Source organism: Urocitellus parryii, chromosome 8 (genome assembly GCF_045843805.1).
Source record: "Urocitellus parryii isolate mUroPar1 chromosome 8, mUroPar1.hap1, whole genome shotgun sequence".
In the NCBI taxonomy this organism is placed as follows: domain Eukaryota; kingdom Metazoa; phylum Chordata; class Mammalia; order Rodentia; family Sciuridae; genus Urocitellus; species Urocitellus parryii.
Window position 1 is genome coordinate 67,366,018 of NC_135538.1, and position 25,542 is coordinate 67,391,559.

Consider the following 25,542-nt stretch of genomic DNA (forward strand, 5'->3'; position numbering starts at 1 on the left):
AAGTAGTCTTTAGAAATAACTTAGGACTGAAACAAATTTCATGTCTTCACATCCACAGAATATATTTCTTGATAAATGGAATGAAAAGTTTTTTAAAAAATAGAAAACTACAGAGAAAAGCTAATAAAGAATCTTGATATTTGAGGAAATATCCTTTTAACCACTCTCTTATTGGTGCCCCTTCGCATTGAATCTTCAGAGAGTAGCTTTCTCAATAGCTGTCCAAACTTGGACTGCAGAGTGCAATTGAATACTCATCAGCTGAATAGGACAGTTTGCTCTCCACTGTTGTTATACAAACTTCTTCCCAATGGTTCTTAGTATTGCCAACATTTGTCTTAAGTGGGTTTGTGTGATCATGGCAGATAGTTGGTTAACTCTAGGAAGGGAGTTGGTGTAGGAACCTGGTCAGTCATGACTTGAGGATGCCAGGGGAATTTGAACTATACCTGAAGCCATCATGCCCTGTTGACAATTCTTTTGGAGTGCCTACTATTCTTTTGGAATCCATTACTAACTAACTCTTTATCTTAGGAACATATGGATAGGAATATACTTTATGAAATGAAAATATTTTTCTTGGTTTTATTTATTTATTTATTTTTTGGTACCAAGGGAATGAACTCAGGGGCACTCGACCACTGAGCCACATCTTCAGCCTGATTTTGTATTTTATTAGAGACAGGGTCTCACTGTATTGCTTAGTGCCTTGCTAAATTGCTGAGGCTAGCTTTAAGCTTGTCATCCTCCTGCCTCCGTCTCCCAAACCACTGGGATTACAGGAGTGTAATCCACCATGCTTGGAAAAACGAAAATATTTTTAAGTAGCAGGTTAATTTTCAGGATGACATGATATTTCCATTGTTATTGAATATGTGCTTAAATAGTGGAATTGGGAGGGATGTAGCCTGAGAATAGGTCTAAATTTAATTTCTAATGGAACTTGTAAAATGGTTTGAGTATATGTGAAGTACACATTTATGTAACTGTGTTAAGAAATACCATCCTTTTTATTTTTATTTTCTTTATTTGTTCTTTTTAGTTACACATGACAAATACCATTCTTAAAGGAGGAAAATTTTTAATTGAAGTACTGTATGTAATTTGCATTGGCTTTTGTAAATAAAAGATTTGGTGAATTTATTTCATTGGTATTTTGTTCCACATTAAATAGGTCAATTAGATGAAGAAATAAAAGAAGGCTAAATTGTCACATATAGGTGTAAACTGGGGGTAGGGATAAGAACTGATGTGTACTGAGCCAGGCGCCAGCTCCCTGGTCAACTCATTCTCACAGGCTTTGACTGCAGGTCTGTGGTTGAGGTTCATCAACCAAATCCACATTTTAGTGTTTAGATGGAACAAAGTAATGCTTTTTTGTACATGCTATCTTTACTCCTCCAACTCCTACATATGTGCCAGACACACACACACACACACACACACACACACACACACACACACGAAATTATCAATCCATATGACAAAGACAAAATACAATTTTCTTTCTTTCTTTCTTTCTTTCTTTCTTTTTGTTTTGTTTTTGTTTTTATATCCCATTTTCCCCCCTCTGCCATGTTTTATTTTAGTCTCTTTGAAAACAGGCTTTATTCTCTTTTTTTCCTTGTTTTTAATGGCTTGTAGATTTGTATTCAAGCTATTTGGATAACACCTTATTATAAAACTGATTTAAATACACACAAAAATAGCAATGTCAGCCTAAATCCTTTTTGACCTTATAATTTTTCTCCAGTATATTGTGGCCCAAAAGAGACTAGAGCATCTAGAAAATGCTTTATCATGCTATTTTCCAAAAGATAGAAAGCATATAAAGAGAAACAAATCAGAATGTCAAGAAGTGTGGTCAAGATAGAAGATGTCTATGAGGATGGACTGTTTGGTATTCTTTCGGAAACAAGTTCTAGCTTCTTCATGATGGCAGACAGTGTTCTTGCCTAGGGAGCACATAGGGCCTAAGAAAAATAGCAGAGGCGGGAAGATCTATAATTATATCACAGGCACAGGCTTTTAAAGGAACTCCTCTGAACTATTCCTTAGGATTTGATTAATTACTTGCTTATTGTTGAAGACAGAAAAGAGAGACAAGAATTGTGATTTGAATGGAGAAAATGACACAGCAGTTGGATACTTCTTAGTAAGGGAGATGTAATGAGCTAAAAATGTAAATGTTTCAGATTTAGACTACTTCTTCTCAATTCCAAGCAGTGGGAAGACCTTGAGGTTTCTTTGGCCAATCTAGATTGCAATGAGATATTTAGCACTCAGATAAGAATGCTAATCTCATTTGTTGCATTTTACTTTAGAGCAATTTGGGCATCTAAAGTTCCAGACAATGATCATGCACACAGTTTGCCACCATAGGCACTTAGCAACCTAGGTATCTGTGCTTAGAACACACACTTGCTGAATATTAGTAAGTCTACTCGATCCTCTTTTTAATGTATGTGATTATTTCTCACTTGTGAATGTCAATTTAGAGGCTTTGACTCTTTGTTTTTAGACACTTTGGTAAAAAGTAATTAGGAATAGCCAGTCTGAGTTGCTCAGACCTGTATTCCCAGAGGCTTGGGAGGTTGATGCAGGAGGATCCAAGTTCAAAGCCAACCTAAGTAACTCAGTGAGATTCTGTCTCTAAGTAAAATATAAAAAGGGTTGGGGATGTGGCTCAATGGTTAAGCATCCCTGGGTTTAATTCTGGTACCAAAAGAAAAAAAAAGTAAGAATAATTTTAAGATATCATCATCTTCCTATGTCATGTGATTTATAATAAGCATTGATATGAATTCTGGATTCTGTGTAAGCAACTTTCTGGTAAGGTCCAGTTTGTTTTACTTTTTTCTAAATCATGAACATAATCTTCACTTGAATTTCTAACTAGACATAAAACAAATATGAAATATTATCAGAAAGCAAGAAAATGTTACAGCTATAGAAGAAAAGTCTTACAAAATTCATCTGCTGATGGAAAGATAATACACATTCACATGCATTCATATAATTATGCATACATAAGAGAACATTGAACATAATCAGAATAATGGGATAAAATTGTATGAAAAATATTGTTTTCTTAGTTCCTCTTACCTTGTTCAATTGAATTCAGCAAATTCAATGAGACTTTAATCAGTGTCATAATCTGTGTGGTTTTAGGATTAGAAAGAAGGAAATCATGAACTAAACTAGGTGTGTTGTTGCACTCTTGTAATCCCAATGGCTTGGGAAGCTGAGACAGGAGGATTGCAAGTTCAAGGCCAGCCTGAGCCATTTAGAAAGGCCCTTAGCAGCTTAGTGAGAGCTTGTCTTAAAATAAAAATTAAAAAGATCTGGTGATTTGGCTCAGTGGTAAAACAAACAAACAATAACAACAACAACAAAGCCTTTAACTCTGCACCTTAGAGGCTAATGCATACCTAGAGAACTGTAAACTTGATTTGTTGCTCACACTAGAGGTTATTATTATCGTTTGATAGTTTTACAAACTAGTGACCACATAAAGGAAATTGAACAGAGTGCTATACCAATGAAAATAAAACAGTTTTTTCCCTTTTATTCTGTATGCCTAGCAGCAAAGTAGAAAGAATATACCATGGCTACTCGGTTAGCTATTTTTACAAAAGAATTGGTGACTACCATTATTCAGTTATGTAGTTGTCCTAGTCTAAAAGAATCCATCTCTCTCTCTCTCTCTCTCTTTCTCTCTCTCTCTGTGTAAATTGTAGTAGTTTCTTGTTACTCCTGTAACAAATAATCACAAATTTAGTAGATTAAAAAGACCCAGTTTCATTATTTTATTGTTGTGGATGTTAGAAGTATTTAAAACAAATGACAACAGAATTGCATTCTTTGTGGAAATTCTAGGGGAGAACACATCTCCTTGAATTTTCTAGCTTCTAAAGGCAGTGTGCATCCCAGGCACCTGGCCACTTCATCTTCAGTGCCAACTGTAGTATCTTCAAATCCCTTTCTCTCTGCTTTCCTTATGAAATCCTCTTCTCTGATTTTGACCTGTCCTCCCCTCTCTTATGAGGACTATTTTGATTGCACTGGACCTACCTCCATAATTCAGGATAATAAATCCTTAATTTAAGTAGATTTGAAGTCTGTTTTTTTTTTATCTAAGGCAAAATATTTACAGAATTCAGGGATTAGGATGTGAATGATTTTGGCAGTCTCAGACCAGCCTATTATACCAAGGATGTTAACAGCCTCTCCCACTTTTAATTCAGGTCCTATTATCAATTGCAGACAAAGTTCACTTTATTATTGTGTACTTTCTCAACACTTAAACATTGAATATTGAATCTTTATTACTTATATGTAAAAAGGTTGTTTTCTTTAATATACTTCACAAATTCATGATTTCCTGCTTTATCTGGCATCAAAAACAACAACAACAACAACAAAAAAAACCCACCAGATGAGTTCCCAGTGCTTATCAGTAAGTTTGATCCCTGGTTAGAATCAGCTTTCTACAATTGATGACAGCTTTCTATGATGACAACTTTATTCCCTATTAATAGGAAAAGCTATTCCTGAAGCTTCATCTGATGATCCTAATTTTGCATGGCACCAGGTATGATATTATTGATTCTTTTCTCCTTTCCTTCCAACCCATCCCACCTCTAAGATTCAGAGTCCACAGTTACAGAGCACTTAATATTTGCAATGCACTATCCGGCACACTTCAATAGTATGAGCCCATTTATTCCCCACAAGCTCCCTGTGAGACAAATACTATGATTGTCTTCCTTTTTTATGGACAAGAAAATCACAATGATTTGTTTTCATGAATAATGTTTTGGACTGCTATACTTCTAAAACTATACTATGATGTAGAATGTAACCATTTAATCAATTTATGCCCAATTTAAAGCCTTTGAGTTTCAGGAAGCAAATAACAATGAAGCATATCAATTAAACCCATTTTTGGAATGACAACCAACTAATTAATTCTTGCTTAGATCTATAAAATTTGGTATTGTTGACAACATTGTAGTACTTCAGAAAATTTTCTTAGTTTTCTTGACTTCTTCAAACTTTTTATATTTTATAGAGCTAGTATAAAGATGTTTAACTTTTGGTTTTACTGATAAAGAACTAGAAAATAAATATTTTAAACTTCAAATAACTATTTTTTTTCTTAGTATTAAAATGTTTCTTTTCACTATTGCATTATACTGTGAGCATAATCTCTTTTAGACATTTTCTCTGGTAGTAGACAGGGGAGTATCTTTTTTACCCATACCTCATAAAAAGGAATCTTATAGAAAAATCATGCGATAATTCTTTTGTGAAGCAAATTGAATGACAGAGGTGCTGTTAAGGTTAGGAACAGCATCAATAAATATAAAACCTGAGAGAGAGAATTTAGGTAAACAATTTGAAGACCATCAATCCTTTGTGTAGGAAAAAAAAAAAAGAAAACTTGGTAGTGCTGTACACGGCTTTAGATATTCAGTATTTTAAGTTTTGAAGAGCTTCAACTTGAAACTTTCTTAACATTAAATATCTTGAACTTAAGTATAAACAAATTCTAATAAATATTGTAGTTAAATATATGTTTAAGAGATCTGAATAAATACAAGGGATTGTTGGAGAAGAAAAGTTATCTGCTGATTCAAGATACAGGTAAAGAAGAGAGAAGGAGAATATTCACTTACTCTTTATAGACATATGGAAATGAGTGACAGGAGCTAATGAATTTTGGCGGATGGAGTCAAGTTTGGTAGTAAAATGAGCCAAAGAATAGCCTTGGTATTCCTATTTTTACCCATAAGTAGATCTGGTGAGATAAAGAAGACTTATTTTTTTTTTCTTTCTCTTTTGCTATGTGTGTGAAGTGCAAAGCAAATTAGGAAAAAAAAAATACTTTAAACTTGAAAAAAATCCCTTAAATTTTAGTATAAGAAAGCTTTAAATTTTTCAAATACTAATCTATTACATATAAATCTAATTAGAGTTTAAGTATTAATTGGAAAATATTAGTGAATATTCACACATATTAGTGAATCAAAGGATGGAAACCAAAGAACCATTATTTTAAAAAATAGACACTTTATTTTGACCTAGAGCATTTGTTTTTCCCTTATTATGAGTTAAAAGAACTATATATTCAGGAATTAAATATTATAATAACTGCCTGTGGTTGGAGTGTGAAAAGAATCATACTGTTTCTTGTGTAGTAAAAACCATTCCAGCTTTGTGTAAGAAATTGGTGAGAAAAACGTTTACCCCATCTTCCACAAAGTTTAGGTAAGTTGGGTACTTAATAACCCAGACATAAATATTACATAGTTTATAAGGGAAACGGCAATAAAATGGCCATATGAATTCAATTTCTACTGTCTTTTGATTATCACTTACCTTAAGCAGGCTGCATATAATTTTTTTTTACAAAATGGAATAGAAATGCTAAGTTATTAAAGAACAAATTAATGGTTTTGCTATAAAAATTATATTGATGAGTCTTTTTGTTTTGTTTATATTTGTTTTTTGAGGAGCAATATGGGTTATATTCAGTTACCAGGAAATTAGTCATCTAATTTAATAGCTGCTTATATATTTAGGACTGCTAACCATTTTGAAAAATCAAAAGCTGAAGATGAGTCATCACATTTCCAGATCATTTCCAAGCTGGTTTACCTGCATAATATTTAATGGAAGAAATAAATTTTAAATTATTATTTTTGCAATTGAAATATAATCTAGATTTAATATATTTCTTTCTAACCTGCAGCTTTTTTACCAATGAAGAAATTATTAAAATAATTTAGACAAATCTTGTTACTAACTCCAGTTTAAATGTATATGCATATATATGTAAAAATGCATATATTTATTTAAGAAAACCCCACAGTGTTACTGGTGACCTGAAAGATGAAAATGGAAACCAACTATAATTCTTCCTTTACCTCTGCCCTACTTTTGTCTTATTTTTACCAAAACATTTGTTAAATCAATACTAGAATGTTAAAGGAAATTTCCTAAACTAAGACCATTATACTTTGCCTACTAAAATTTTAAATCATAGAGGAGAATTATTTTAAATCATAGAGGAAAAAATTGTTTCTTATAATATTACTAATCATAACTTTTATTATGTAAAAACTGCTAGATGGAGTAAACAGAATGTCATGGCACAGTTCAGCAATACAAAATGAGGCATTGATTGGCCTTAAAGTTGGACAGACAGAGGTTTGAGTCTTGGCTTTGCTACTATTAGCTGGCAAAATTGGGCTATGTCTTGAAACCCCTGAATCTTGACTTCTCTCCTTTATGGAATCTTAACAAAATAATAATCTCTGTGAGACTGCCAGGAGGTTTTAATTAGATTTCTAATTACTTACTTTTATGTCATCTGATAACCTAGTAAGTATTCAAACAATGATATTACTGTCCTGAGAGGCAGAAGAAACTTTCTTACTTCACCTATTTCCAATGAGTCAAAACACAATTATTTGCTAAATAATTTAGTATATACCCCCCCCCTTTTTTAATGAAAGAAGACAAGATATTCTGACTACCTTAAATACTGCAGTCCCATATTCCTGAAGACAGTGATGAATATCTTATTGCAGAATTCTGTTTTCACTACAGGTTAGTGCTGGAAAACTGATATATTAAATTGGATTTTCTTTATTTAATCTCTTTGGCAGTAGCAGGAAAATATACTTGAATTTCCCTGTTGAGAATAATGTACACTTGCTTTGCTATTTACTTGCCTAGAAAAGACATTAAAGTACTTTTTCTTAGCAAATGTTACATTGTTAGATTACATGCAACCCTACAGATACACCATAAAGTATAATTTAATATCAGAATGCAATAATACCTACTCCAGTTCATCACTGTGTGGCTGCTTCTGCAGGAAGCCTCCTAACATGCCTTGCAAATCAGCAGACATTACTGATGGTCACAAACAACACACTGAGTATTTGTGACAACCAACTCCTGTCTACGCTAATGAAGTTGCCTTCATTTTAGGTACGTCTAAACTTCTGTTAGGAAATTCCTATGGTTCTGTGAATTTGAGAATTATTCCTAACACTTTGTAATGTTTGGATCAGTACATTCGGTAATAAGTTTCTGCATTCAACTCTCCGCTCAGAAGGGAAGTTACATACTTTTCAAAATTATTCTCATTTTCATGTTCTTTATATATTTATGAAGTACTTGTTTTCAGCTAAGTAAAGGTTTACTGTAGAAAGTAATGATGTCTTCTAGTCTACAAATTTCAAATGCTTTTTTATAACTAGTGAATTTTCATAAAAAATTTGATAGAATTTTTGACTTAAACATATTTCCCACCAGTATCCTTTCCTCTACATATGTAACTAATCACATGGTAGATGTGTCAGTCAGAAGCTGGCTGTCTCATTCCCAGCTATGATCTAGTTAACAGAGAATCTCCCTAACAGCCATCACTGGGAAAAGATCAATCCAGACACAAAGAAAGTAATCCCCCATCCATATGCATGGCTATCTTCCTCTCTGAAACAAATGCTTATTTTAAACAAACTGCCCTACAGACTTTCTGGTTCAGAATTTGTTATGAGATCTTCCTTCCTCCTTGAAAATAATACAAAGAATCTTATTATAAAGAATATGAACAGGCCTTAAAATTAATCATGCTTTATTTGTAGCATTCTCCTTTTCTTTGTTACAGTGCCTTATGTAATATTTTATTCAGACATTTGGGGGTTTTAAAGCACTTTTTTTTCTGCAAATGATAATTTAGTCTATGAACTTACCCCTCTATAATATGTTCCAAAGTTTTCCATATTAATGGTCCCAATAGCATCTTTAGGAGTCATGTTTAGGAGATATATTTGTTTTTCAATTTTGCCAGCAACCAGCCTCAGAATTTTCCTGTATGAATCATTTAAACTTATACTGCCATTGGCTTCAATCTTGCTTTCCTGTATAAGTCATTTGGTTTCAGAATCAAAAAAATCTCAGGAATGGAAGGTAATTTAGTGGTTATGTAGTTTGACCAACTATTTTTAAGAGAAGCTGCATGGAAGTGAGTATATTCATCTGATAAAATCTATCAACCTATTTTGAACTGAATACCTACATTGATATCAAAAACTTATAACTACTAAACAGTTTATTTCTAACTAGTCGAATATGTTACTCCTAAACTCAATTGTAATGAATATGTAAGATGGTGAATAATAATGCTTGATGTATAGCCATCATTGATTATAAACTGTAAATTGTAACAAATAATGTAAATATTATGCTTCTCTTCAAGATAAAAGAAAAGGAAATTGTAGCATTTGAAGACACTAGAGAGGAAGCAAGTTTTCTACAGGTAGTTCTAGAAACAAACAGAACAGGACTACAAAAAGAAAAATCTGCGTTGTCTAGGTCATCACAGAAGAAGAAAGACCATTAAGTATTGGGAAATTGTGATAGATAAATGGGTGAGAGGAAGGAGTCTTCATAGCTCAATGAATGTGATGAGTTTTACATATATAAAGTTAAGGAATTACATTTATAGTACATATAGCATGCAGTAAATTATAACCTATGTATTAGGGAGTAATAAAAATACTACTGATGGGAAAAATAAAATGTAAAGGCTCTTTTACACATTCTGAGCAGGGAGCTGGCCTAGTATAAAGCATGTTTAAGAAAGATGCTCAAGCTGGGTATGGTGGCAATGTCTGTAATCCTAGTAGCTCTGGAGGCTGAGTGGGAGGATCCCAAGTTCAAAGTCAAACTCAGCAAAAGTGAGGCCCTACGCAACTCAGTGAGAACCTGTCTCTAAGTAAAATAAAAAATAGGGCTGGGAATATGGCTTAAATGCTCAGTGTCCCTGACTTAATTCCCTGGTACAGTCCCCAACCCCTGAAAATAAAGAAAGCTGCTCAAACTGGGCACTGTGGCACACACCTATAATCCCAGCTGCTCTGGAGGCTGAGGGAGGAGGATTACAAATTCAAGCCCAACCCCAGCAACTTATTGAAGTTGTAAACAACATAGCAAGACACTGACTCTAAATAAAATACAAAAACAGCTAGGATGTGACTCATTGGTTAAGTATTCCTGGGTTCAATCCCTGGAACTAAAAAAAGAAAGAAAAAAGTTTATCAAATTAGAATGGTTTTGGGGATATGAACTCAGGAGCACTCTATCACTGAGCTATACCCCAAGATTTATTTATTTGCTTATTTATTTATATTTTTAGATGAGGTCTTTTCAAGTTGCTGAGGCTGGTCTCAAACTTAAAATCCCTCAGACTTCCAGGATCCTAGGTAGCTGGAATTGCCCTTGCATGACACTATGCATGGTTTAAGTTAGAATTTTAAAGACATATAACTAAACAAACAAACAAATGTTATCTAATAGATTCAGCCATAAATTGCATTTTAATTCTTATCTCTATTAGTGCATTTAGAGTTTTATTTCCTTTATAATCATTTTCAGCATTTTTAGTCAAGTCTAGCCTAGGAGAAATGTTTCTGAAATCAGCCTGGAAAACAGCCCATGTTTAACTCTGGGCACATAATGAATGACTTTTATAGAGCTATTTTGTAACAAGCTATTAAATGAATCCTTAATATTGAATATTTAACATACTCTCTTCAATGCAGTTTAAGTACACAACTATGTATGGATTCTGAATCCTTAAAAATAATAATCTTAAAACTCAAAAGTAATTTACCAGAAAAATCTCATTTTCCTTTTGTGCCACAGTAGTTTCTAAGAAGATTTCAATCATACAGTAACTACGAAGATTCAGAGAAGAAAGGCAACCCACTTGTCCAAATTCTAATCTACAATATTTGTTTTGTCTTTGATTGTCAACACTTATTTCCACTTTTTATTTTGTGTTTTTAGTCTGATTGTCAACACTTACTTCCACTTTTTATTTTGTGTTTTTAGTTGTTATATTTAATCCTGGTCTGAAATTTTCCAAATGAAATCCGATATCATAAAGATAAAAGGCCCAGAGATCATTCTCATGATTATTCTGAATTGCTATAATTTTAAAATGAATTTCCATTATAGTACAAATAACCACTACAGATGAAAAAGTCTTTTCTACTTTGGTCAACTCTGTCAGATACAACACTGAGAATTTTATGTTTGACCATCTACAATTTTATTGCAAACACTTGAGGCACTTTGCTTTTTCTTATTATTAGTTGCAGAAATAATTGTAGATATATTTTTTAATTAAGAAGGGTTTTTTGTTGTTTTTGTTGTTGTTAAAAATTTCACCGAGCATCATTCCAATAGATTGTATGTAGAAGTTTCTCTAAATAAATTGAAATGATTTTAAAGGATGCCTGGGGCATGTATAATCTGCAAACAAAGCCAATGGTTATATTATAATGCAAGCATATGGTAGCTATATTGCTTCTAAAATTATGATGTAATTTCATTACTTTCACACCAATTATACTAGTGCTAACCAAGCTTAGTGTAAAATGGCTATCAAAGACTCTAACCCATTTACTGACAGGCTATGCCTGGAGAAGTAAAAAACAATATTGAATACCAGTTTTATTTGCCTCTGATATTTATTTATAGAAAGTGGCAGCTATAATTAATGTAGTCAGAGTTCATAACATGTAAATGGGCTGCTAAAATACAGTGAAACTAGATATATTTCAAATATTGCAGCCAATTTGCCTCATAGAGGCAGGGTTGTACTGTGCATTCAAGTCTAAAATGGCCCTCTGTGGAGGTTTCAAATCTATTTTGAATTAACATTGTTCCTTTGCACTTTCACAATAGTACAACTGAAATCCAGAGGCAGTGCCATTGCTCGACTGCCAATGGATTCATCCACAGAATAATGACAAGCAGAGTCTAACAAGATTTCAGCAATAAACATAGATTTGGACTTCCTAGGGTTTTTTTCATTATTGATAAAATAAACCATTTATTTAAAGTACTGTCTAAATATAAAGGAGGAAGCACATAGCTCTGATGTTACCCCTTTCTACCAGAGAAACAGGACTGTGGAGTCATTGCAGAATACACTAACAATACTAAATAATTCACCAATTATTTACTGAGAGCTTCTTACATGGAAGGAATACAAAAACAGCTATGAACCTATAGAATTCAGAGTATCATTATGCAAGTTAAAGTTGTAGAATGTTGAACCACAACAAATCTCTGTATCCAGACTGACTAGAGTTAGAATCTTCAATAGTCTGTTTATCAGTTTTGTAGATACTGCTAAGTCCCTTAGTCTCCATGGCCCAATGTTTGTTTCTGTGACAAATGGATACTTTCCCTGGCTTCAGTAAAATCATACTATAATGTACCTCATAAAGTGCTTGACATATGGTAGGTGCTCACATCTCTGCGTGCTTGGTGCCATCCCTATTATTACTATTATTGATGCTACTAACTTAATATAAAAAGACAAATGCTCATGACACACATTAATAAAATACTGATAAAAATATAAATGAGGCTCAACTATGAAGGTAGAAAGAGGTTGATCACACAGAAAATGAGTAAAATTTGGGGAATGAGATTGGAAGAAGAATGACTATACTAGGATGAGTCAAAAAGACTTGACATTGAATACACTTGACTTTCCTATTTAGGTATGACTTCAGGGTATGCTTTGTCAACAGAAGGCAGACAGAATTACATGTATCATATCAGAATGGCAAAAACAAACCCAAGTACACATGTTTTATGTTCTTTCTCCTATATGATTTCTAGAGATAGTGAGCCTAGAACCCAGAATGAGGGGGAAATTAAGTAGTCCTCAGCCAATTTTTCATGATTATAAAACAAGCTTCTGTTGTTTTAAGTCACTGGGATTAGGAAGTTTTTATTACCACACATACTCTGTTCAATCCTGAAGAATTCAGGTTTATTTGACATGTAAGTATGGACAGAATGCAAGGTACAGAGAGTAGCAAAAATCTGGGCATCTGTCACTGCCTATGAAGAACACAGAAAATCATTGTGAATAGTATGAACTCTTTCTTACAAGCATCATTTCAAACTCATTTTATGCATTTAATGTAGGTGGTTGACACAGTAACTTTCTAAAAAGTGATATGTATCAGGTAAATACAACAGGTTGAAGCTTTTTCAGTAGATAATAATGGAATATATGGGAATATAAAGGGAAATAGGGAAAGAACTCCTTGGAAAGACTTTGACGTACGGATAGGACATTTTGGTTAGGCGAATTTACAGAATACAGAATTGCTGAAGAACAAATAATAAAGCCTGGATAGATATGCATGAAGTTAACTGAATGAAGTAATAGAGGAAAATCATTTACTAAATGTATGTAATTTTAAAAGCTCTTGGAAATTTGGGGTACTTAAATAAATTGTCTTATAGAACATATTCAAGGAAATATGGCCTAATTTAAGAAGTGCATAGGCCTGTAAATGAATATTACAAATTGTCATTCAAAAATTTGGAGTCGTTATCAATCATTTATGAACTATTTGCAGTGAAATAAACAGGAAAAATAGATCAAGGAGAAGGGAGAGTAAATAATTATGAAGTCTCTTGATCATGGAGTCTGTGCCTAATGATTCCTGTAATTTCATTTAGAAACTATTTGCAGTGAGATATTAAGTAGGAATTTGTTTTATGTGTGTAAAGCATTAGTTTTCTAAAATAATAAAATAAAATATAATTTCTCTTCTGGAATATATGTGTTAGCATTAGATGCTTATATAAACAATTTAAATAACAGTGCATTCCATGGTATAATTCTAATTGGATGAAAACAAAATGTATTTAATCAGAAAAGAAAGCAAATTTCTAAGTCCATAGTAGTTAAAATTCATTGCTCAAATGAGTACCGGTCTTTCCTCCCAGAACATGAACTTGGTAATTTTGGGGACTATTAGTTTTCTCCTCTTTTAAACTTCAGTTCACAGTCAGTATACAGTTAATGATCAGGGTCATAGGAACTGACTCAATGACTTTTTTTGATAAAAAGCATTCACAGATGTTCTCATATGTCCAGGAAAAATCTCTTGAGAAGCAATTTTATGGTAACTCAAATCACTACACATAAAAAAAGGGTATATAATGAATGCTCTTAGAGATACACATATATCAGAATGTGATTATGTGCCAAAACCCTAGTGTAAATGCTTTTAGAAGAGAGCTTCTGCTTGTTGGAGCATGAACATAGAATGACTTAATTTTTCCTAATAATTGCTAACAATTTCTTTTATTCCAGGTGGTGGGCTTTATTCATAATAAATAAATCACTCTGCCTCCCTAACTTTAAATTCTTTTGTTTGTTTGTTTGTTTATTAAAACAGTGTAATTACATTTCAGATGGTCTTGCTGCTCTAAGGCCATCATTCTGACCGGGTTTGTGCCTGGCCTGTGGCTGTGGCAGCTTGGGTGTGTGGGAAGGCTTCACCTGTCCATAGATACTTCACTGTGTTCATGTTACCCTCATCTGGAATCTTGGTCTAATGATTTTTTGTTTGTTTGTTTTGTTTTGTTCTTGTTTTTTACTCCAAAAAAAGGTCTTGCTCAACCACTGGTGGGCCTATAGCTATACTAATGAGTCTAAACACATGTGAGCAACATCCTACAGTCTCATTATGCTGTGATTCCAGGCAAGATTGGAGGCCGCCATTTTACCCACCTTCCAAGGTCCTACAAAATCATGTACAATGGACATAAACAGAAACTATTGTCCCTATCACTTGGAAACTGAAATGTGTAGAAAGGGGCTGTGTGCCTCTCTGTCACTATTCCCTACCTCTTATCCTCTCTCAGGTTGCCTTAATCTTGGCAACCTGAGCAGCGATAGGGCATCCAATGACACGAAAGGCAAGAAAAGATCAGTAACTTGCTATTGTTATTATCTAATTTTATGAGCAAGTTGATTTTCTTAGGGATTCCTCACTTGAATCCTATTTGCAGAAAAGATGTACATTTTTTTCTTTCCTTATTTAGCAGGGAAATGACAGAAGAGTATACTCTTAAAACACCACCCTTATTACAAATGTGATTTTGCTCTTTGGTTGTCTCCTCTCCAGTCTTCCTGTGCTGGCCAAGGAGTGTTGGGCTACTGTCGGTGCCAGTCCCTTGATCAGGCTGGCACATTTCAACAAGGACGGGTCACTTCAGAACTTTGGGGTTTTCCTCCTGCTATTTGTTCTTAGATATAATACCTGACTTGTCTCTTCATGAAAATAGAACCACACCTAGAATTTAATATGATTTATCCTAAATTTGAATCACACAAAATTCCCAATATTTTATTTACAAAAAATAGCAATGCGATAAAGTATGACCCAATCCATTTATTGTCTGTCAGGATTTTTAAAATACTTATGTTTTTGACTGTATGGAAAGCAGGAGAAAGAGGAGTGATCCTGAGAACATTTTCCTTGTTCAGTGATTGGAAACCATGAAATACAATGCTACTGCTGCTTGTGATAATACACCGATTGTTTCCTTATACCCTGAGCCCTAATGAAGTGGGGCATATTGATTTGCCATAGTTTGACTGTAGCAGATGTGCTACATGTGACAAATGACAAACATATTGGAAACTCTGTATTAGAACAATGCTGCTTATGTCCTCTAAATGTACATACTAAGAGAGTGTCATCATCAGTAGGAAGTGGTGTAATAACAAAACAACTGCATTCTATCTGTCCATTTAAATTGCTTAAACTTTAACTCAGTTTGAATTAAAGCCTCTCCCATAACAAAAGCACAACTTACTTCCTAAGTCATTTCTAGATGCCCCTTTTTCCAGGTAAGACTTTTTGTTCCAACATGAGTGAATCAAATGCTCTCAGGCTGCCTTTGGAACACTTCCTCACACTCTGTGACTTGCATCTTTGCAGACATTTGACGGGCCAGCTTGACTGCTAAAGCAGTTTCCAGTTATAGTATCACTGGGATTAAACTCCCTCTAATCACTCATTCAGAAATGGGATCTTATGGTTTCCTGAAAACTCTGAAAACAACCTGAAAACTTTATATTTTATTTCAAGAAAATTATATTTCTTTAATGACTTAGGCTTTCTTGAAATCTTTATGATTCTCTTTCCCATTACTTAAATCATATTCAGATTTATCTCAATTTAATAAAAACTTACCACTGTGAAAAATGATGGTAAAAAGTCTCAAACAACAGTTTACAAGTTGAAGTTAGACCTGTGTTAGCTATTGCTAAATATTTTTTTTGTATATATGTACTCATAGAAAATTGAATAATCACTGAAAATAAAATGTATGCGTTGGGTCATAATATTCTCGACACTGCTTTTCTTTGCCTTCATAATAGGAGATTTTCCCTTCACAGATATCCCAAGTTAGTGTTTTCCATTTTGTGATAATGTTCATAGAAATGTGTAATATATATTCTGGATAATTCATTTGCAGAACCACACCAACCAATGTTGTGGAGATAACAACAACAACAACATATTCTTCTAAACTAGGAAGAGAAACTTAATTTCAAGTAAAATAAACAGGCTAGAGATTCTTTCTAAGTTGGCACTTAATGCTAATAGAGACATAAATAAACATGTGTAATTCTGGTATCTCTACAAGAACTTTTTGCTAGCTAAAATTTATTAGATAAGAGTAGAAGTAGTTCACATCTATTTATATAGTGTACATTATTCTTTATATACTAATATCCCTATTATTTCACATAATTAAATGTCAATATTTTTATGATTATTTCATATAGTAAGTTGTCTCTATTTCTGGACCTATTATAGCACATTTAAACTGAACTAAGTATTCAGTGGCCATATAAGCCAAATTTGTCTTTGTCTCTTGTATTGTCTCAAAATCCATGTCTATCTAAAGCCCAAATCTACTTGTTTGCTTTTGTTTATTTTTTTGTCTTTTTGGTTTGTTGGTTTGCAGTACTGAGGATTGAAACCTGGGTTATTTCCACTGAGCTACTTCCCTAGTCTCTTTTTATATTTTTATTTTGAAATAATCAAATAGTTCTTGCTGATTTGCTGTGATCAAAGTTCTAATTCTCCTGCCTCAGCCTCCCAAGTACCTGGGATCATAGGTATGTACCACTGTGGCTGGCTATTGCCTTTTGTTTTGTTTTGTTTTTTTTAGAACTTTATAGTTATACATAACTGCTGGGTTCATCCCAACAAACTCATGTATGCATAGAAATCAATTTCAGTTCATTCTTCATATTAATTTTGTTTCCTTATGACAGTTTACTAGTGATCTGGTCCTGTATGATAGGGAATAATTGGTTTCTTAAGTAATAATTAAATTTATTAAGATAATAAAAATATATTATGATATACTTCAAGGTCATAGGCAAGAAAATTAACTCACAAAAACCCTGAAAATGAAGCATACCTACTTCATTATGTAATAACCTAATATATAACCAATTATTAAATTGGTAATTCTTAAGGGTATTGAGTTTTTCACATTTATTCAGTTTCTCCATTCAACCAGCTGGTGATACTGACCAGTGTCTAGAAATACCTTTAAGAATCAAGGTGACTATGGTATTTGGATTCAAACACTTGACTTTATTGAATGTAGTTAATTAATTGTAATTAATATAGTTAATTAATTATAAAACTACAATAATTCATTCTACATTTTTCTAATGTAACTGATAGTTCTAAAACTGTTCAGAAGTCACAATATTCTGCCTGGTAAATACACATTTATTACAAATTACATTTGAGATCTTGGAATCTACTTTGAATAACACAAGCTAAAGTGTTTCACAATAGAAATTCTTCAAACTCAAATTTTATTGGCATATTCACCATATTTAACCTTCAATGGTTATAACAGATTAAAAACTCAGAAGCAAATATTCTAAAGAAACTATAAGAAAAATGTAAAATATTATAGAATAAAAGTATACTACTCTTTTTAGGTAAGTTAGGTGATGGGGTGTGGAAATGATTAAAGTATGTTAAATGAACAAGTATAACATTATGAAACTCACAAAAATTGCTACTCTTTTTTTTATCAAGAGTGACATGAATATCAAAGATATAATTACAATAAGCTCACATTTAAACAGGTTTAAATACATAATATTCTAATCAGTTTCCTTATATCGTAAAACAATTATCAATATTATAGAAATTTTAAAATAATAAAACAATGTCAATATACTGTTCAAAAGATGATTTTCCTGAGCTGGGGTTTTGGCTCAGTGATGAAGTGCTTGCTTAGGATGTGTGAGGTTCTGGGTTTGATCATCATACCACATAAAAAATAAATAAAATAAAGATATTGTGTCTCTCTCTCTCTCTCTCTCTCTCTCTCTCTCTCTCTCTCTCTATATATATATATATATATATATATATATATATATATACACACACACACTTTTTCTTTAGATGTTGACAAATCTTGGACAGAAATTCCAAATCCATCAATAAGAGCAATGTAGCTAAACTCTTTCCAAATAGAAACTATCTGGGCATAACTTCTGGAAAAAAATGTAAGTAAAAATCATCAATTAAAATATTGTTCCTATTTTTCTTCTACATACATTCTCTTTTTTTTTTTTAAAGAGAGAGTGAGAGAGAGGGACAGAGAGAGAGAGAGAATTTTAACATTTATTTATTTTTTCTTAGTTCTCGGCGGACACAACGTCTTCGTTTGTATGTGGTGCTGAGGATCGAAACCAGGCCCCAAGCATGCTAGGCGAGCGCGCTACCGCTTGAGCCACATCCCCAGCCCAACAAACATTCTTTGACTATATCAAATCAAGTCAAGATACTTTGTAAATACAAGTATATGAATGATGTCTGTGACATTACCTTGTAAGGAGAAAAGTGTATCATTACTTGGTTTGTAACAGGAAAAGCTGCATAGAGCCTGAAAAATGCTACATGCTAACGTGAGCTCAACTGTATCCACAGAGCTCCTGAATGTCTAGCTTGGGGCAGTTTGAATATTAAGGTTACAAATGATGCAACTCTAAATAAAACCAAGCCCAGAATCCTCACTGTGAAATGTTCCAAAATATTCAAAAGAGTGATATAATTATAAAATTTGGGTCACTCATCAATATTTCTAGAAACAGAAAGATGATTATTTAAAGATTATTTATGTTCTTCAACTGTTGTGTAAATTTAAGATATTTTATATAGGTAAATGAATTTTAAAACTTTATTGCTTAAACTTATTTTTAATATTTATTTTTTAGTTGTGGTTCGACACAATAACTTTATTCTATTTATTTATTTTTATGTTATGCCGAGGATAGAACCCAGGGCCTCACACATGCTAGGTGAGCGCTCTACCGCTGAGCCACACCCCCAGCCCTTAAACTTATTTTGAAAGCTCAGTTTATTTGATGAAAAGGTCAAATAGTTTCATAAACTATTTCATAAAGCTACAAAATAAGTAAATCTAAGTAGAAAAACATCTAATTAATTCATCAGACATTGTATATCACTGTTCTATGTATTTGTAAAATTTCTGTTGACAATGGTCTACTTAAAATTTTATTTTAGCTAATCAGATGATATAGATGCAGAATGCAATGCAACCTCTCAATAGCTGGAAACTGGTTAGTAAGAAACAGATGATGTACCATTTGCAACACAAAGTCCAACCTTATTATTGTACTTACAGCATGGATATTGACTTATTTATTGCAAATATTTTATAAAGTTTTTTTTCACCCTTCATGATCATACATCTTTGAATGAAAGCTACAGTATTTCATGCTAACAGTTTTCTACAGAATTAAAAAAAATGTAATCAATGTGGTAAAGTCTGAATTAAATTTAAAATGCCAAATAATGTATTTTTTTCGTATTTGCAATGGCATATAGTATGTTAGCTTATTTTTGTATGCACATGTTTATAATATTTCTCCTTTAAGAAGATGTGAAGATTTTTTTTGTCATTTGAAGGAAATAATTTATTTAACTACTGGTTGTAGCTTATTAAAATTCAGTATATGGAATATAAAATAAAGTGTTGGATTTTCATTTTGAATACATCTTAAAAATACAGAAAATGGAAATGGAAAAAACTCTGTAACTCATCTGTTCTATTCCCTGGGGCTATCATAAAATTGTCCCAAGAGGGTAGGGAAGAATAGAGGTATTTTGGATTAAGCAGGGGAGTGAAGGGAGAGGAGGAATTATAGGGGTAGGAAAGCTAATAGAATGAACCAGACATTATTATCCTATGTGCATGTATGATTACACAACCAGTGTGCTTCTACATCTGGTACAACCAGAAGAATGAGAAGTTATACTCCATTTATGTATGATGTGTCAAAATGCATTCTATTGTCATATATAACTAATTTGAACAAATTAAAAAATGTTTCATAAAACCTATCCCCTAGTATTTTATCTTTTTCTATATTAAACCATTAAATGCATTAAGTGGACTTTGTCCTATATATACCAAGTAATTGTAATGTGAAAAGCATTGAGGAATATGTACATGATAGAGTTTCAGTATTTAGAGTCAACCTTTTAAAGTGATTGGTTTATTACATATACAAATTCTAAAAACAACAGGCACTTTTTATATGAGTTTGATTTTCAAAATTTATTTACTTATTTACTTATTTATTTATTTATACATACCAGAGATTGAACTTAGGAACACTTGACCAGTGAGCCACATCCCCAGCCCAATTTTGTATTTTATTTAGTGACAGGATCTCATTGAGTTGCTTAGTGCCTGGCTTTTGCTGAGGCTGGCTTTGAATTCGTGATCCTTCTGTATCAGCCTCAGGAGCCTTTGGGATTACAGGTATGTGCCACTGTGCCTGGCTCAAAATATAATTTCAACGTTGTCCAATATAGGAATTGGCCAAACATGGTCTGTGTGCCCATCCCAGCCCTACTAACTTTATTTGCAAATACAGTTTTCTTGGAACACTGCCATATTCAGTTGTTTTCATATTGTTTATACCCATGTTTGCATTCCAATGGCAGATTTGCATCCTTATGAATGAAATTGAATGATCCAAAAAAATGCATATTTATTATTTGTTCATGTACAGAGGAAGTTTGCTGATTCTTGTGTAGTGGTTTTATATGAAGAGAATTAAGGCTGGTTTTATTTCAGTATTTCTCATCCAAAATGCTGTTCACCTTTGTGCACGTTACACAATCTCATCTTGCTTGTCAAAAGCATAAGGCCATGGGTCGTGGCTCATAGGTAGAGCGCTTGCCTGGCATGCATGGGGCACTGGGTTCGATCCTCAGCACCACATAAATATAAAATTAATATATTATGTCCACCTGTAACTAAAAAATAAAATAGTAAAAAAAAGTATATGACCATATAATGGTTACTACAGTTTCCTTTCATTTTACAATCAATTGTCAATGAAGATATATTTAGTATGGAAGATCCATTATTATTTAATGTTTGTAATTTTAATTAAAATAATGTATGCTCTTCTTCCCTCCTGACTAAATGATGTTCATGTGAAGAACCTTAAGCTTTGCCACCATCCTCCAGTGCCTGGCATTGTGTTTATACAAAACAGGACCTCAATTAGTGTATGTTGAAGTTACATTATCGACATTTCAAATTGATTTATCTTGAAGATGGAACTGTGACATGTTTAGAAAATAAATGCCTTCAATTCTGTAATTTTATTAGATTTCCATAAACTATCTGGCATTTAAATGACTATTTGAAATGCAAATATCAGATTGAATAAACAGTTATAACAGTAAGTTATAACTGTGTTTCTATAATAAAAACTTTTGGGGGTATTGGGTAGAGAAATTCTGTTTTGACCTACTCTGCAACCCACTATTCATTAATTCTCACAATCCCCTTAGATCATTTAGATCAAGAATACTTAAAAGTCATCTTTCAAGTACTGTTGAATCCCTACAGATTTTATCTATACTGTGATGTTTTATTTTTTAAAAGAGCAACTTTTCCTTTCACTTTCCTGCAAAGTTTAATTCTTTTATTATGAATACAAGGAAACCTTTACTACGGATATTACATGCATATAGTCCCTCTAACATTGTAAGAGGTGAAAGTTCATGCGTGATGCTCACAGTTGGAGTAGATGCATCTGGAGTGGGAAGGAGCGAGGTCACCAATCTAATTCTAGAACATTTCCTTTAGCAGTCTTTGACATGGACCTATATCATTTTTATTTGGGATGTGAACCTGTTAGTAATTTAGAGAGATTAGATAAAATGTCTAATAGCGTAAACTTTGAATATTAATGTAATTCTAGTGGCTTTCAAATCAATTAGGCAAAATATATATTTAACTTGTAACTTAAATTTTGATTGTTAAATTGCTGTAATTATGTGGATACTTATATTTTATATTTCTAGCTTATTTTAGTGTTAGAAGAGTCTTGGCCTAGCCAGATGCAATTGTTGTCAGTTTCTGATTTTCTGAACACAGCGCCTTCTTACCAGTGGAGGTGTGAGGTTCATGAGGCTGCGTTGCCAAGTTTCCAGCAATCTAGCTGCCAGAGAGGATTAAAAAGGAGATCTGGGCCTGCTCTGTACTCTCAGCCTATTCAGGTAATGAGGAAATGTAGTCTGTGAACACTTTCTCACAAAGCCAGATGGATTATCCATGACACGGATCCTTAGAACAAGCATTCATGGCTCCCCCTACCCCCATTAAACAGAGACAGAACACACCCCTGTCACTTGTTTGTAAGTTCAATTTTTAGTTTAGAAAATGTAATGAAAACTACAAGAATACTCTCCTAGGCAGTCATGATAGGGACACTTGATATTTTTGTTTGTTTGTTTGGTTTTTGTCTTTATGGCTCTGGCGATCAGATCCAGGGCCTTGCGTATACTAGGTAAGCACTTTACCACTGAGTCATGTAACCAGACCTTTTGATTTTATTTTGAGACAAGGTCTCACTACTTTCCCCAAGCTGGCTTTAAACATGTACTTCTCCTGCCTCTTCCTAGTAGCTGAGTTTATAGGAAACTCCCAGTGTACCCATTGCACACTTGTTTTTTAATGAATAAGATTAACAAAATGTCTAGTCATAAAGCACAATTGCAGTGAACATCACAGACTAAAAACATACTACCAGAAGTTCTCAGAAATTCCTCATTTTATTATCACTTAGGAGATCAAATATTAAAAATAGATTAACTTGGTGTGGAAAAAAAATTAAAAAGATAGGTTGGGAAGGAAAGTCCATTATATGTTTTATTGTTTTCAGATTTTATATTCAGTTTTTGGTCACATTTTTGTTCTAAAGTCATAAATTCAAGTACTGTCAGAGGAATTGAGAAACCAGGTAAGCTTGACATTGAGTTAAGAGGTGACTCTGTTTGACTTGTCATGCTTTCTATTTGCTCCCTTCAGAGACTGGCCTGGTGACATTCATATTCTAACTGGTAATCTCTGCCAAAAAGCTTCCTAAATCTGTGCATAAATGATTCCCAAAGAAAATGACTTTCAGGGGTGTTTTCTATCTTGTAGCTCTTTGGGGGAATAAAAAAGCACATTTATGGTATTTTTCTCAAATCGGACCTAAGCAGTTATTTGTTGTGAATGATGCTTTTAGAAGGGCACAGTGAATTGGTGAGTATTTCAAGGCATAGTACCTACAGCAGTAGAGCAAAAAGCAATAAACAATGAAAATAAAGATGCAGACTGCCTGTCCAGACAGGACAGAGCTGATACGCTGAAACACTGGAGAACTGTGCATACAAAGCCATAGAAACAGAACTATTTTCACAAAACACCCAGGCTCTTCAGGAAGCAGCAATTTGAAGAACTGAAGATCAAAATCTTCACTTTTTAAAAGCAATGTTTGTTTTTCTATTCAACATGACTCATTGAAAAGTATGGTAACCCCAATACACAAATTCAAAGAATTAAGCTTTATTTTCACAAATTTGACTGTACTTTCCCACAGCAGAGAACACAAAATATAGGTTCTTGCCCTAGAGACATACAACAGCAATGTCTTAAGCTACATCTTTCAGAATTTAATGTACATTAACAAGTCCGCTGGGGGACATCCTTAGTTTGACCAGGGACTCCCATTTATCAGGAGTAGGGTGCAGTTAAGAACCTCTTTTTTTCTTGTTTTGCATTTTATTTTTTTAAAATTTTAACTTATACGCAAAACATAAAAATGTACATACTATTTAAATCAGGTTAAATAGTTATCTCTGTGAATATTTGTCTTTTCTTTATGGCGTAAACTTTAAAATGCTTTCCTCTGGAGTTTTTACATGTACAGTACATTATTGTTATCTAGAGTTACCCCTGTTTTTGTCATCTCTGATGTGATTCTGGGGTTGCTCATCTGGGGAAGCACATTTGAATCAGTCAGATTTTAAAGGTCTTCTAATGTCACAGGGTTAATAGTGACCCACCAGATATTTTCTCCATAGACATAACTGTACATACATCTATTGTGTTCTGAAGTCTCTCTGTTAGACTGCCAGATTGAGCGATAGCAATTTGCAGAACAGCTCTATACCTTATTGACTACTTTTTTATAGGCACCCAGAAACATTTGGGCATAAACAAAAGAACTCATAAAATTTAAATGTGGCCATTTTGGGCTGGGGATGTGGCTCAAGCGGTAGCGCGCTCGCCTGGCATGCATGCGGCCCGGTTCGATCCTCAGCACCACATACAAAGATGTTGTGTCCGCCGAAAACTAAATAAATATTAAAAAATTCTCTCTCTCTCTCTCTCTCAAAAAAAAAAAAATAATAATAAATGTGGCCATTTGATTTGGAAAATATAATTGCCTTCTTTTTACCCTTTTCCTCCCTAGTTAAGCCCCTGACCAGTCCTCCCTGAGAGTCACAAACCCTGTACATATTCTTTAGGTGGGAATGACACACAGATCATCATTGAAACACTGCAAGGTTTGTGTTTCTTGTGTGGTGAAGTGAGTAGTACATTTGCAATAAAAGTGTATTTGCTTGTTTGCTCATTTAAAGAAGGATTTCCTAGATTTAGTAAAATCTTCCCAAACTGTACAGAGAAGAAAAAAAAAAAGACTGAATCAATTCTCCTAATTTGATACAGTTTTACAATGATACATGTAATGTTAAGTAGATTGCTTTTCTATTTGCTTGTTTGTTCATGGCTTATTTAAATGACTATCAAGTTCACAGGATATTGCATTTATTTTAAAGCTTCTGTTTCTCATATCAAGTTTTAGCATTCAAACATATCTCTTTTTTCTATCTTACACCATTATCAAAATGTTAATTCTTATCAAAAAATAATTTAAAACTTGACATATAATCCTCCAACATAGTATGAATATGAGGATAAATCAGTAATACACATAATAAAGAGTAAGCATGTGCAATTTTTATTTATTTAAAATCAGTTTAAATAATTTTTTTAAAAAGAACTAATATGTATAAATTCTAGTATAGCCATATAATTATTTTATACTGATAACGAGGCAATGTGTGTCTGGCAAGAAATTTTATTATACTAAAGCCAAAGATAAAAAAGAAATACAACTATAGTACAAGCTCTACAAGTAATAAAATATGAGATTTTATGGTATAGAGTGTTCATATTTTTTATTGCAGAGAAAAAGGCAAGATT